Raw genomic sequence first — 15,615 nt, forward strand, 5'->3', positions numbered from 1 at the left:
TTTTTTTTTCAGTCAAGATGGGGTGCAGAGTGTACTTTAATGAGAAAAAAAATTAACTTTTTAGAATTTACCAAATGGTTGCAATGAAACAAAGGGTGAAAAATGTAAAGGGGTCTGAATACTTTCCGTACCCACTGTATACCGTATACTCTCAGAATGCTCTATAGTGTGTGTATATATACCGTATTACTCCTGGGCTGCTCTGTAGTGTATGTATATACCGTATACTCCCGGGCTGCTCTATAACCATAGTATACATTCGATGGTACCTGTTATTTTCTCGTGGTATTATACCTTTTTGTAAATCTCCTCTCGTTTCTTGGTGTACAGCCGTTCCATTTAAGCATTAAGATTTCACAGTGATGCATTCATAATCATTTTGTTTTCACAATCTTCTGAATATGGAGTAAAAGCATAGCGATTTTACAGCATTTTTTGAAAATAGTGGTAAAATCCCATTGTGGACACATCGTGGGAGCATGGCCTTAGGGTACGGTCACCTGTAGCGGATACATTGCAGATATTATTTCTGGATTTTCAGGCAGAAAATCATCAGGCCTTGTTCCTACTTGCAAAAAAAATCTTTCTTTTTCTGAACCATCTACCTGTGTGCTGTGATTAATGTGTTTTTGCCATGTCTTACATGAGTTTCTTTAGGTCCTGTTCCCATTTACAAAAACAGAGGGGGGGTGTTTTTTGGTTGCGAAAGGTGTCTACACCAAGTCACGCAATAACAATTCTCTGATTATTGTGTTTTTAATGTTTTCCCCTTTTTTAATCCATTTTTGCTGCAGATTTGACAGTTTATTTTTAATACAGAAATACTGGAATTCTGTACTTAAAGGGAACCTGACAGCTGATGTATGCCTGATCCATAGGTGTCATATATCAGACATTGGCTGTATGAGCTCAGCCAGGTATGACTGACTCTGAAATCCTGCTGCGTTTCAGTGAAAAATATACTATAACAGCTGCCGGGGAGCGAGCCCGCCCTGCAGACTAGTCAGGAAGCCGGGGTCCCGGGCGGATTCTCCCCTCTTCCCTTAAGTGACCGGTCTCTGTATGCGTGCATGTATAGGGAAAGACCTGTCAGTCATTGGCAAAGGGTGGGTAGATGCCGCTAGGGACCTGCCTTCCTGACTAGTCTCCCGTACGGCCCGGCGCCTCAACAGCAGCAGCAAGGTGGATGAGAGTTTCCTCAATTTCAGCCACAAACTACTGAAAAACACAGATTTTATCTCTGCAGTGTGTCAATAATTTCCTGTGGATTTTCACTGCATATTTCACTCCTTGCAGAGCACAGTGAAATCTGTTGCAAATTGGAAACCAAATCTGCAGAAGGTCAAAGATTTACAAAAGAATTTCTGGTGAAATTGACAAAGTATTTTTTTGTTCTGCTTAGAAGTACGATACCGCTTATGGCATCATATAGGTTATGTGCGCACCATCAGGAATTGCTTGCAGAAATTTCTGCAGCATTTCTGCAAGGTTCTGCACCTCTTGGCATGAAAAACACTGTGGAAATTCCATGCGTTTTTGATGCTTTTATGTGCGTATTTGCCATGCGTTTTTTCCAATGCATTGTATAGGAAAAACTCAAGAAAATCCGCCCAAAGAATGGACATGTTTCTTCTTTTTCCGTACATGAAATCTTGTCAGGAAAATTCCTGATCATGTGCACAGATCTTCCAAAATCCCATAGAAAATGCTGGGCCAAATCCACGCGGATTTTCTACAGCAAAAACGCACCATGTGCACATACCCTTAGATCGGATTTGCTGATGATTATCTCCGCAGAATCGTGTGGATGTCGGGGCCTTTGTACATTTTGCTGCAGATTTCCTTAGAAGGAAATCTGACATTTTTGCTCAGAGAAATCCCTGACCCCACATGTCTTGCAATTTTGAATGCGGATGGTCCCCAGCAGCTCAGTGCTCAAACTGCAATAGAATTACAATATAGACTAGTACCGTTCAGGGCTGAGGAGTCGCAGAGTGAACCGACTCCGACTCCTAAAATATATAATAAATTGGGTACAGCAGTTCAATGCAGTTTGTGTCCTATAAATGTCTCCTATTCCTGATCTAAGGGTCTAGACTTTTAGCTGAGATGATTCTGTGCTACAGTAAATTCATCACTTAAACATGAGCCATGTATGAGGGAGTCGGAGGTTTGGCTTACCGACTCCACAGCCCTGCTAGTACTGTAGATTAAAAAGAGTGCTCTCCCCATCAAATTTGGCATTTGTGTTTGTGTGTGGTTCTGTGATATGCTGTCCTCAGGCATAATCTATGTAAACTGCATATTTAATTTCACTGAGGAAGTGGCCTATAAGTCTCCTTACACTCACCTGTCACTCTCCACAAGAAGAGATGTGACCCCCCCCACCCCCCAGTTATCTGTAGTGTTGTCAACCTGCGTGGATTCACCTAGTGTTAGGGCCGTAGTCACCAGTCTCTGGAGACAGACAGCAGCGCTCCCTCCCATGTTGTAGCATTATATAACTGCTCCTTATTTCCTGCCATTACGCTTTTGTGTGCAGCAATGTTCCTAAAAATGTGCTGCAAGCTTTCATTACAATAATGGCTGGGGTCACCCCGTACAGAAACATACAGTACAGTGATGGTGGATCAGATTTCAGGGCTTATTTTCCAAATCTCCCTTGGTCCTGTATGTTGCAGTTCTGCTGTAGATTTAGCCTTATAACGTTAAGGATTTTGCCACCGTACTGTGTCCGCTCCCTCCTCGTGCTCTGCAGCTATCATTTACCATGCTATGAGCAATCACTTGGATTTTTCGGTGGGGCCGGGCTGATATTCTTCCATAATTATTTTTCTCCTGGTTGGCGCTGATTACCTGTAGATTGTGCTGTCGGGGGCTGAAGTCCCAGTGTTGTGTGACCGGCACAGCGTCTCCTGCAGCTTCACTCCTGGACTTTACTCTGTTTACTCCTTTCAGATCGTTAATGATTATTAGACCTTTGTCATATGAGCTGTACCCAATAAATGCCGCTGCCCTCCTCTCCTCTCCTCCCCTTGCATCTGGTGTTCGTAAGGCGGCAATACACCTCCATCTTTAAATCATTTTTATTGAAAAACTTCAATTACAGATTTTTCCATCTTTCAAATAACATGAATTACATAATTCTATAGTATAAAACATAGACAAAGTATCACCCAAATGCCAACATTCCAGAGGACCATTTTCATTTTCAGAGCAGTTCTAGAATAGAGTATTAAATTTGTCAAAGGGGAGAGAAGAAGGAAAAAGAGGACTAACAACTAAGGGATGGAATATTTACGATGCCATCTCTAAAGGCGCAGTCAGACAGACGTAATGCTCACGTGAAGATCGCATCACAGTCCTCGGACTGGCCGTCGGCTCCGCTGACCTGAGCGTGACAGCAGGTATTTCTATGCAGCTATCACGCTCAGGTCAGGATAGCCGACGGCCAGTCCGAGCATTGTGTCCGTCTGACTGAGCCCTAAGTAGCAGATTCATGGGTAGCCCTAGAGTATCCAACCAAGGACTCCATATCTTTTCAAATTTGTGGATCGAGTTACGTTTATGATAGACTCCTCTTTCCAACCATATTATATTATTTATCCTTCATTGTAGTTCTCCCATAGATAGAGGTTGTGCGTCTAACCAATGAAATTCAAGAAGTTTATGTGCTTGAAATAAGATACACGAGAGATACATATGAATAGGGGCGAGCCGGGATCCACTCTGTCTTCAAATAAACCCAATCTAGATATACGGCGATCTGTAAACAATTTCACTCAACACACCCTTTCTATCAAGGAGATGACCTCATTCCAAAATGTGCCGACTTGTCTACACTCCCACATCATATGCATCAAATGTGCCTCCTCAATCCCACACCAAGGGCATTTTGCACCATGGCGATATCCTATCTTCTGTAAAATGCTTGGAGTTTTGTATACTCTGGGAATTAGGGTGCATGCACACGGTCAGTGAACGCTGCGGATTGGATGCAGCATACTTGCGCTGCGTGCAATCCGCAGCAGCCCGATGTTACAGCATAGTGGATGGGATTTATACAAATCCCATTCCCACTAAGCGTTCCCGTGCTGTGAAGACGGACATGCGGCGCGTCTTCACAGACCGCAACATGTTAATTTCTATAGTGCAATGGATAGGATGCGGTGCAGCCTCATGTGTTCAATGAACACATGCGGCTTCACCTGCGTGCAGTGCTCTGGACGCAGCATCAAGTATGCTGCATTCAAAGCGCTCCCATTCCTGAAGGTGTGCACATACCCTTAAAGCACCACTCCACGTATTTTTCAGGGCTGTGAATTTGGTAAGCCAAACCACCAACTCCTCAATTTCCCTGACTCCCGACTCCACAGCCCGGCCTCACTCCTGAGCGTGTACATAAAGTGCAGCACAGATTCATCTCAACTAAAAGCCGAGATCCTTAGCTCAGGAACAGAACAGACATTTATAGGACATGTCATAACTTTCCCAAATAGAAAAATTTACAGCACAACCTGCATGATACTACTGTACCAATTTATTATGTATTGTCGTAGTCGATCCATTTTATACCGACTGTACCAAAATGGACACCGACTCTCCAACTCCACAGCTTTGTTTTTTTGTTTTTTTTTATTGCACCGCTGGAGTGGTGCTTTAGATGTAATTCCCCTGTCTCATACTCACCTGCTGCCGCATTCATCTTTTTCCAATGTCTGTCTCCAGCGAAAAGTGACCTACCGACAGCGCCAATGTTTCATGGAGCGCGCCAGAGGTCACTTTTCAATACAAGTCTATGTGAGCTTCGTTCTGGCTCTCATAGACTTGCATTGAGCTCTTGTGACGTAACTTCTGATTTCCGGACAGGCAGAAGTTACAGGCGCGAGATGGCGCCGTGGAACCGGAGTGGCGTCGGTAAAAGATGAAGCAGCCGGAAGGTGAGTATGGGGTTTACATTTAAAGCCCCCGTCCTGCTCTGAAATCCCCTCCCAGCTGGAATGGTGCTTTAAATACAGTTGGAGAGCCCTTGGGCCTCACAGGGAGACAATGTGGGAACAGTTTCTAGAATCTCTCTCCATTGCTCCACCAATAAGGGTCTAAATCTGCCTCTACCTGTCAGAGGGTGATTATCCAGTTGGGATGACAATAGACACTTGTATAGAGTGGGGGAAATAATTATTTGATCCCTTGCTGTTTTTGTAAGTTTGCCCACTGACAAAGACATGAACAGTCTATAATTTTAAGGGTAGGTTAATTTTAACATTGAGAGAATATCCCCAAAAAAATCTAGAAAATCACATTGTATAAATTAGATGCATTTATTTGCATTTTGCAGTGAGAAATAAGTATTTGATCCCTCTGGCAAACAACACTTAATACTTGGTGGCAAAACCCTTGTTGGCAAGCACAGCAGTCAAACGTTTTATGTAGTTGATGATGAGGGTTGTGCACATGTCAGGAGGAATTTTGGTCCACTCCTCTTCGCAGATCATCTCTAAATCGTTAAGATTTTGAGGCTGTCGCTTGGCAACTTGGAGCTTCAACTCCCTCCATAAGTTTTCTATTGGATTAAGGTCTGGAGACAGGCTAGGCCACTCCATGACCTTACTGTACTTCTTTTTGAGCCACTCCTTTGTTGTGCTGGCTGTGTCTTTTGGGTCATTGTCTTGCTGGAAGACCCAGCCAGGACCCATCTTCAATGCCCTTACTGAGGGAAGGAGGTTTTTGGCCAAAATCTTGCGATACATTACCCAATCCATCTTCCCTTCAGTACGGTGCAGTCGTCATGTCCCCTTTGTAGAAAAGCACTCCCAAAGTATCAGGACTGTGGAGTCGGTATAAAATGGACCGACTCCTAAAATATCTAATAGATTGGGTACAGTAGCTCAATGCAGTTTGTGGGGAATATTTCTTCATAAGAATTTGGGAAAGTTCTGAAATGTCCCATGTCTGTCCTATTCTTAATCTAAGGGTCTAGACTTTTAGCTGAGATTAATCTGTGCTATAGTAAATTTATCACTTAAAGAAGTTGTCCACTACTTTATATGAACCCCCCCCCAAGGTATCCCCCCCGGGGCCCAGAAGTGTTTTTGTAAATACCTTGCGGTGCCTTTTCTGCCTCTGAGCGGTGCTACCGCTGTGGGGTAACCCTGCCCACAGCCCAGCATCCACCGTGGAACGCAGAAGTGAGTACCCCTAGCTGCAGCCGGAACTTGACTTGACATCAGCGGATGTCAGAGCCGGCTGCAGCCGGGGGTCACATGATACCTCTGAGCGGTCAGTGATAGCGCCGCTCACAGGCAGAAAAGGTATTTGGAGAAACACTTATGGACCCTGGGGGAATACATTGGGGGATCATATAAAGTAGTGGACAACCCCTTTAAACATTAACAAGTTCCCCACGTGTAGTTTTAGGCTGATCTCTCATCTTCCTCATGATCAAGAATACCCCACGAGGTGAGATTTTGCATGGTGCCCCAGATCGATGTCGATTGACAGTCATTTTGTATTTCTTCCATTTTCTTACTATTGCACCAACAGTTGTCTCTTTCTCACCCAGCGTCTTACTTGTGGTTTTGTAGCCCATTCCAGCTTTGTGCAGGTCTATGATCTTGTCCCTGACATCCTTAGAAAGCTCTTTGGTCTTGCCCATGTTGTAGAGGTTAGAGTCTGACTGATTAATTGAGTCTGTGGACAGGAGTCTTTTATACAGGTGACTATGTAAGACAGCTGTCTTTAATGCAGGTAACGAGTTGATTAGGAGCGTCTAGTCTGTAGGAGCCAGAACTCATAATGGTTTGCAGGGGATCAAATACTTATTTCTCACTGCAAAATGCATAAAAAATTATCTAATTTATACAATGTGATTTTCTTGAATTTTTTTTTTTTTGAATACTCTATCTCTCAATGTTAAAAATTAACCTACCCTTAAAATTATACACTGTTCATGTCTTTGGAAGTGGGCAAACTTACCAAAACAGCAAGGAATCAAATACTTATTTCCAGGCCTGTGGAGTCGGAGTCAGAGCCCATTTTGGTAGAGTGGGAGTCTGTATAAAATGGATCGACTAGCAGTTTGTGGGGAATATTTTTTCATAAGAATTTGGGAAAGTTATGACTATAAATGTCTGTCCTATTCCTGATCTAAGGGTCTAGACTTTTAGCTGAGATGAATCTGTGCTGCAGTGAATATATCACTTAAACATGAGCCATGTATGAGGGAGTTGGAGTCGTGGAGTCGGAGTCATGGAAATTGAGGAGTCGGAGGTTTGGCTTACCGACTCCACAGTCCTGGTTATTTCCCCCACTGTATGGCAGAACTTAAACCCCTAGTATGACCTGTAGAAGCAACAGTATTAGGCCACGGCCTCACTATCAGTATTTGGTCTCACGAGTGGGAGACAAAACCAGGTGAGGAACAATCAGAGAAAAGGTATAATAGAACGAAGTCACCAATTCTGCATTTATCACCCACTCCTGGTTTTGGCTCCCACTCCTGAGAAAAAAATACTGATAGTGGGTCAGTATTGTAATATATATATATATATTACAGTACAGACCAAAAGTTTGGACACACCTTCTCATTTAAAGATTTTTCTGTATTTTTATGACTGAAAATTGTACATTCACACTGAAGGCATCAAAACTATGAATTAAGACATGTGGAATTATATACTCAACAAAAAAGTGTGAAACAACTGAAAATATGTCTTATAGTCTAGGTTCTTCAAAGTAGCCACCTTTTGCTTTGATGACTGCTTTGCGCACTCTTGGCATTCCCTTGATGAGCTTCAAGAGGTAGTCACCGGAAATGGGCTTCCAACAATCTTGAAGGAGTTTGCAGAGATGCTTAGCTCTTGTTGGCCCTTTTGCCTTCACTCTGCGGTCCAGCTCACCCCAAACCATCTCGATTGGGTTCAGGTCTGGTGACTGTGGAGGCCAGGTCATCTGGCGTAGCACCCCATCACTCTCCCTCTTGGTCAAATAGCCCTTACACAGCCTGGAGGTCCTGTTGAAAAATAAATGATGGTCCAACTAAATCCAAACCAGATGGAATAGCATGCCGCTACAAGATGCTGAGGTAGCCATGCTGGTTCAGTATGCCTTCAATTTTGAATAAATCCCCAACAGTGTCACCAGCAAAGCACCCCCACACCATCACACCTCCTCCTCCATGCTTCACGGTGGGAACCAGGCATGTAGAGTCCATCCGTTCACCTTTTCTGCTTCGCACAAAGACACGGTGGTTCAAACCAAAGATCTCAAATTTGGACTCATCAGACCAAAGCACAGATTTCCACTGGTCTAATGTCCATTCCTTGTGTTCTTTAGCCCAAAAAAAGTCTCTTCTGCTTGTTGCCTGTCCTTAGCAGTGGTTTCCTAGCAGCTATTTTACCATGAAGGCCTGCTGCACAAAGTCTCCTCTTAACAGCTGTTGTAGAGATGTGTCTACTGCTAGAACTCTGTGTGGCATTGACCTGGTCTCTAATCTGAGCTGCTGTTAACCTGCAATTTCTGAGGCTGGTGACTCGGATAAACTTATCCTCAGAAGCAGAGGTGACTCTTGGTCTCCCTTTCCTGGGTTGGTCCTAATGTGAGCCAGTTTCTTTGTAGCGCTTGATGGTTTTTGCAACTGCACTTGGGGACACTTTCAAAGTTTACCCAATTTTTCGGACTGACTGACCTTCATTTCTTAAAGTAATGATGGCCACTCGTTTTTCTTTACTTAGCTGCTTTTTTCTTGCCATAATACCAATTCTAACAGTCTATTCAGTAGGACTATCAGCTGTGTATCCACCAGACTTCTGCACAACACAACTGATGGTCCCAACCCCATTTATAAGGCAAGAAATCCCACTTATTAAACCTGACAGGGCACACCTGTGCAGTGAAAACCATTTCCGGTGACTACCTCTTGAAGCTCATCAAGAGAATGCGAAGAGTGTGCAAAGCAGTCATCAAAGCAAAAGGTGGCTACTTTGAAGAACCTAGAATATAAGACATATTTTCAGTTATTTCAAACTTTTTTGTTAAGTATATAATTCCACATGTGTTAATTCATAGTTTTGATGCCTTCAGTGCGAATGTACAATTTTCATAGTCATGAAAATACAGAAAAATCTTTAAATGAGAAGGTGTGTCCAGTTATAGTAGCCGGTGGTCACAGCTAACCGTGTTCTCACTCCCTTCACAATAATCTTTGCACTTGCTCATTTGAAGATCATGCCACTTTCTGGTTAGACTAGGTCTATAGGTTGCTAATCAGGGTTTATACTCTATTCTTGCAGAAAAGTCTGATATTTGCAGCTACATAACCCACTGCAGAAATCCGAGGCCGACCCCCAGGTTTCTGCTGCGGATTTGCACATGAACTGTTACAGTCTGCATATGTATTTGTCCACGGTCTGCATATAGATTAGTATACAACCTGTCATGTGGTTTGATGCTGTTAATTACAAGTGCACTTGCACCATAATCATAAAGTGTGTGTTTTCCCCATTTACCGTATTTTTCGGACTATAAGACGTACTGGACCATAAGACGCACCTAGGTTTTAGAGGAGGAAAATAGAAAAAAATTTAAGCAAAAAATGTGGTCATGATGCCCTGTTAAGGGGGAGGGTGTCTGCTGCTGACACTGTTCTAGGGGTTATGTCCCCCAATTATGTTAATATCCCCCATCCTGGTATATATGGCCCCCTCCTTCCTGTTATACGTGGCCCTCATCCCCATCCTGTTATGCATGGCACCCCAATCCCCCATCCTGGTATGCATGGCTCCCCTCATCCCTCCTCCTGGTATGCATGGCACCCTTCATCCTGGTATGTATGGCCCCCCTTAATACCCATTCTGGTATGTATGGCACCTTCATTCCTCTTCCTGGTATGTATGTCACTCCCTGTATGTATGGCCCCCCTCATCCTGGTATCTATGGCCCCCCTCATGCCTCATCCCTCTATGTATGACCCCCCTCATTCGTCTTCCTGGTATGTATGGCCCCCTCATGCCTCATCCCTGTATGTATGGCCCACTCATCCCTGTATGTATAGCCCCCCCTCATCCCTCTATGTATGCCCCTCCTCATTCGTCTTCCTGGTATGTATGGCACCCTTCATCCCTGTATGTATGGCCCCCGTCATCCTGGTATGCTTGGCACCCCCTGATCCCCGTCGCGCTGCACAGCAAAAAAAATAAACAGTTATACTCACCTCCTCTCTCCTCCAGCGCTGTGTCCCTCTCTGTGCCGGAATAGTCACTGCCCCCATGCCGGGACTGTGTGCGTGGGGAGCAGTGACCATTTATTCTCCCTAATAACTCGCACACTGTAGCCGCAGCGTGGCTCCTGCTGCGCTCGGCTGTCAGCGTGCCCGCTATTAAAGTCCATGAATATTCACCAAACCCATAGGCATGGGGAGCAGTGAATATTCATTTTCTTTAGTAGCGGGCACAGTGTGGGCTGCAGCAGGCGGCTGCTGCCTCCTGTGCCCCGCTACTCCACCACTGTCGCTTCCCCCACAACCCACAGCCACAGTATTTATGTATATCGGACTATAAGACGCTCCCCACACTTTCCTCCAAAATTTTAGAGGAAAAAAAGCGCGTCTTGTAGTCCGAAAAAGACGGTAATCTCGTGCCACTATCCAATGCTGGGCATGGTAGCATATACAGACCACCGTCTACTTGCCCCATGTAATAATAGCTGCATGTCAGCTACTGCTGATGAGATATTGCTCATTATTTCCAGGGCTGGGCTTGATGTAGTAATGATTTTATTGCCGCTATGTTCTGTTTTATTGCCTTGTTTGTTACACACATATAAGGAGTCCTAAAGTGGCGACACATAATAGCTGTCTGCCAAATACTTGTTCTGGGCGACAGCTATTCTTCCACATCAAATGGATGGATGAGCATAAATATTATCTTATATTATATATATATTTTTGTGTGTTTTTGTTTTTTTTTGTTTAAGTTTTTATGCCAAATCACCGAGCCATATGTCAAATGCTACAACCCGTTCTGTAAAAGAGGAGTTATCCTCTGATGTGGTGGATTTTCCAGTAGTGGAAGGGCGTTGGATAAAAGCCAAGCCAGAATCTCAGTTTGCAGACAGTGTTTCAGGGTGCTGCCCCTCATCAGTGCAAAGTATGAAATCTGATTTGGCTAAGTGAGAGGCTAAGGCCAGTTTCACACATATTTCCAGTACCAGAAAAAACTGTAACGGAGACATCCGTGCCCCGTGTGTCCGTGTGTGTTTTACTTGTGGCATCTGTGCACGGCACATGTGCCGCACCAGGATCACATGGACGGGCGCCTGGGAATCAGCGCTACAGTTAGCACAGTTCCCAGACGCCGGTGCTGAACGCTGCCCTCATCATGGTTCCCTGCCGGCGCCGCGATCAGCACCAGCAAAGACCATGATGAAGGTAGTAGTATACTCTGTGTCCCCACCTGTAAAATTAACAAAAAATTAATAAAATCCTTATACTTGGCTCTCCTAGGTGTGCCCCCGCTGTCATCCATGTGACCGCTGGAGCCGGGGAGAATGACCTGCTCCGGAGCTGTGCTCAGTGAGTGACAGGACACCGCTCCTGAGCTGGGGGCAGAGTTCAGCACCGGCGTCTGGGAGCAGCGTGATCCCCAGGCTCCGGTACGTGTCACACGGATGACACAAGGATGTCATCCGTGTGGTGCGTTTTGTGGACTGTGTCCCCAAAAAAGTGGATTTGTCTCCCTGTGGAGCACACTGTCCGCAAAAACACACTGAAGTGTACACAGACCCATTCATTTGAATAGGTCTGCGTGTGTCAGCGTTTCCAGTATGAATGGAAACTGTCACCACTCGTACCGGAGATATTGACTTGTGAAAGAGCCCTAAGACTGGAATCTAAGGGGTAACATTTCTCCTTGTGGAGATTGACAAGCCAGGTCTAGCATGTCAGTGTAAGGAGACTTATAGGCCATGCATGCGCCTCTGGGAAATTATATATGCAAATTGCCTCTTCAGAGAGGAAAAGGACTTCAACTCTAGTGCCACCTATTGGAAGTGGCAGAAACACACTGAAAATGCATGTAATCTACACATGACTAAATCAATTCGGTTTTGTCAAAGCCAAATGCCAGGAAGTATCAAAAGCAGAGCAGCTTTGACACACTGCAATTTTTTTGTCTCTTAAGTGCCACGTACACAATGAACACAGAAAATGCTGCAGAAAATCTGCATCAATAAAAACTAAATGGCTCATTCTCTAGTTCTTATTAAAGCGCACCTGTCAGCAGGATTGTGCTCAGTTAACTACACACGCTGTCAGGTTGGCGCCGTTACAGTGATTAAAATGATACCTGGATTGATGAAATCTGGAGTACAAACAGAAGTTCATGGTTATGTTGTGGATAATTATGTTGTGCATGGGGTAGTGATGAATGGCTGTCCATCCAAGGAGCGTGGACAGCTATGGAGCCACACCAAAGGCAAAAATTGTGCATTTTTTTCATTTGATCGCTCATAACATCAGTTTTAGTTTCATTTTATTTTTTTATAATACTTTACATTCCAAGAACATTGGAAATATCATTTAATGTAGACTGCAATGCAGCAAAATCAATTATCAGAATTCCGGAAATAGAAACAATGTCCCCAGGTCATGTATTACAGCTGACCCAAGAACATCTGTCTTTGCATTGTGTAATTGTTATCGGGTCGGTTGCTTTGTTTTTTTCCCCTCTCCTTTGTGTAGTGCGCCTGTAGAATGAACAAGAAAAGAGTTGAGTAGTCGCCCACGTAACGATTTAAAATAATAATTGTGCGTGAACAAGGCTACACTGAAATTGGAAGAAAAAGGAGGCGTTTCCAAACTTTTGAAGAGGTGTAAGAACAATCGGTCACTGCAAAGACAAGAAAATGTGCACAACAGCTGGCGGTAATAGAAGATTTACTACTAGACTGTGTCCAGGTAACAGAAAAAAATTGCCTATAGAAGGTCTCGGAATAAAAAGTGTATAGAAAGCTTTGAAATGTGATCCTGGAGAAGGATGTTACCAATACCATGGATGGCAAAGAACAAACAAATCGAGTCAGACATGTCACTGGAAGCAAGGATCACCAAGCTATGACTTCCCTACTTTGGACACATCATACAAAGAGAGCAATCACTGGAGAAGGACACCATGGTCAGAAGAATAGAAGGAACAAGGTGAAGAGGAAGACCAGCCACCCGATGGCTTGATACAATCAAGATAATGGTGGAGACCCTGGTGGACCTATCTAGGCTTCCACAAGATCGATCTTCCTACAGATCAGTCATTCATCAAGTCGCCATGGCTCAGGATTGAGATGATTTAAAATAAAGTAGAAAGTGAGCCCTCTCCACCTGGTTTGAAGTTGAGTGCAAGGACTGTTTAGTGCAGGCAATAAACAAAAAATCTGGTCTAAATGCTGGAATTCTATGTTACAAAGCCATATTTATCACTCAAAAATTGCAGTAGACTTAAAGGGGTTGCCGGTCCAAATCGATAAGTCTGCAATCACTCTGTGACTGCAAATATATGAATCCCCCCCCCCCCCCCAATCCACCAGCGCAGGGTTTCGCAGGTGTGTGAGCCGGTGGGACCGGAGGGTACGCATGCATTATTCATGCTTCTGGCCAGAGCCCGTGTAGTGGGCATGGCCTCACTCCATTCACTTGTATTGAGAGAGACCACGCCCTGTGAAGTGACGCAGCCGTCCAGTGGGTGCGGCCTTTCTCCATACAAGTGTCCCATTGGCCAGGAGTATGTATAACGCATGCCCTCCAGTCCTGGGTCAGAAACCAGTGAATCCCTGCAACCCACAGGGTCATAAGTCACACAGAGTAACTGCAGACTTATCGTTTTGGACTGGACAACCCCTTTAATAATCTCGCACCTATCTGAAACTACAGATCTCATGTTAGGGTAAAGCCACACATAACCAAAGTGGTTTATTTTTTTTTTTTTTCATATAAATCACTTGTTTGTACAAACAGCTATTCCCATTGCAAAATCTCTGGTGTGCCTGCGCTACACTTCTCACTTGCTGCAGTGGGCCTTCCCTTTAGGATTCAAAAATTTTCTGTAAATCTTAGGGATTTCTTATCTGGACAAAATCTCTTTGCACATTGCTTTGCATGTAGTTTCCGTTGTTACGATGAGCTGGTTATGGGGCTTGTCTGGCTTACTAGTGCCGTAAACATTAATGGCCGCCTCTCGTATAGTAGAGGACATTCTCTCTAGGTGTTAGCATGGAAGTGATGAACAGTCGGCCTCTTCCTGTGAAAAAAATCCCAGCAGCCGATTTATGGCTGGTGATTAATCTCTGTGGGCTGATCTGTCCATCTTTGTTTGACTTCTCGTTTTTTGACTTTTCTAGAAACCCCATCTTAAAAGTGAACAAGACGAGTGAGCGCCCTGTAGCGAAGATGTCACCATTTGCGTCATATTTAGTTCCCAAACTTCAGAGATGATTCTTACAAGTGTAAACATTCTCAGAAAGCAGATGAAAGGCGGCGAGGCTTTGTGTCCGCTCTGTAGTCATTGTGCTCGGGGAGAACATGAGCCTCCCGGCTGCTCTGGTGGCCCCCAGCCTAAACAATACTTGTCCCTACTGGTTCTCTTGTTTCCTGCCCTGTATGACGGTCGTGGTAAATGCTGCTCGCACAACCACTTCTAGTCCGCAATTACCTTGTCACAAATGTCTCGTTGGGTTGTGAAGATAGCCTAACATTCCTAGATTTTTGTCCCTATGTTCACACATCATAGTAACATAGTTTTTGAGGTTGAAGGAAGACTAAGTCCATCTAGTTCAACCCATAGCCTAACATGTTGATCCAGAGGAAGGCAAAAAAAAATATGTGGCAAACTCTAAGCTCCACATTGGGGAAAAAAAATCCTTCCTGACTCCATACGGCAATCAGACTAGTTCCCTGGATCAACACCCTATCAAGGAATCTAGTATATATAACCTATAATATTATACTTTTTCCAGAAAGGCATCCAGGCCCTTCTTAAATTTTAGTAGTGAATCCCTCATTACAGCATCATGCGGCAGAGAGCTCCATAGTCTCCCTGCTCTTACAGTAAAGAATCACCGTCTGTGATTATGATTAAACCTTCTTTCCTCCAGACGTAGAAGATGCCCCCTTGTCCCCGTCTCTGGCCTCAGAGTAAAAAGATCAGTAGACAGTTCTTTGTACTGTCCTCTCATATACTTGTACATGGTAATAAGATCACCCCTAAGCCTTCGTTTTTCCACAGTAAATAACCCCAAGTGTAATAACTAGTGTTGAGCATTCCGATACAGCGAATATCGGTCGATACCCGATATTTCAGTATCGGAGTTCCGATACTTTTACAATATCGAATACCGGAATCGGAAGTTCACATAATGCCTGCGCTCTGCAGTGTCTCTGAAGGATGACAAGCTGGATCGCAGCGCTCAGCTGCGATCCATCCTGTCATCAGAATGCCATCCCAGCGTGGGAGAGTTCTCCTGCTCAAGCGCTGACATTACATTATCTCCCTTACATTACAATTAAATATTAAATTAATATGTTTTTAAGACGTTAATGCCACAGCCAAATATAGTGCGAAGCCCCACGTA

At 44.2% G+C, this 15,615-nt stretch overlaps 2 protein-coding genes across 3 annotated transcripts in view; one reads left to right on the plus strand and one right to left on the minus strand.

Moving 5' to 3' along the window:
* Nucleotides 1–2,999, minus strand: part of LOC141161679 (cytosolic beta-glucosidase-like) — a 121,281-nt gene extending 118,282 nt beyond the window's left edge. The window contains exon 1 of one of the 2 annotated variants that reach the window (XM_073646824.1): nt 2,857–2,999. The gene's annotated coding sequence lies outside the window, so the exon portion shown is untranslated. Of the gene's footprint in view, nt 1–2,769 lie in introns of both variants that reach the window. The other variant, XM_073646835.1, reaches the window with a different exon arrangement.
* Nucleotides 1–15,615, plus strand: part of ADGRA3 (adhesion G protein-coupled receptor A3) — a 76,178-nt gene that overhangs the window by 5,274 nt on the left and 55,289 nt on the right. The window lies entirely within an intron of this gene.

The sequence above is a fragment of the Phyllobates terribilis genome, unplaced genomic scaffold, assembly GCF_046119375.1.
Source record: "Phyllobates terribilis strain yellow unplaced genomic scaffold, ASM4611937v1 Scaffold_1__5_contigs__length_1240528914, whole genome shotgun sequence".
Lineage (NCBI taxonomy): Eukaryota > Metazoa > Chordata > Amphibia > Anura > Dendrobatidae > Phyllobates > Phyllobates terribilis.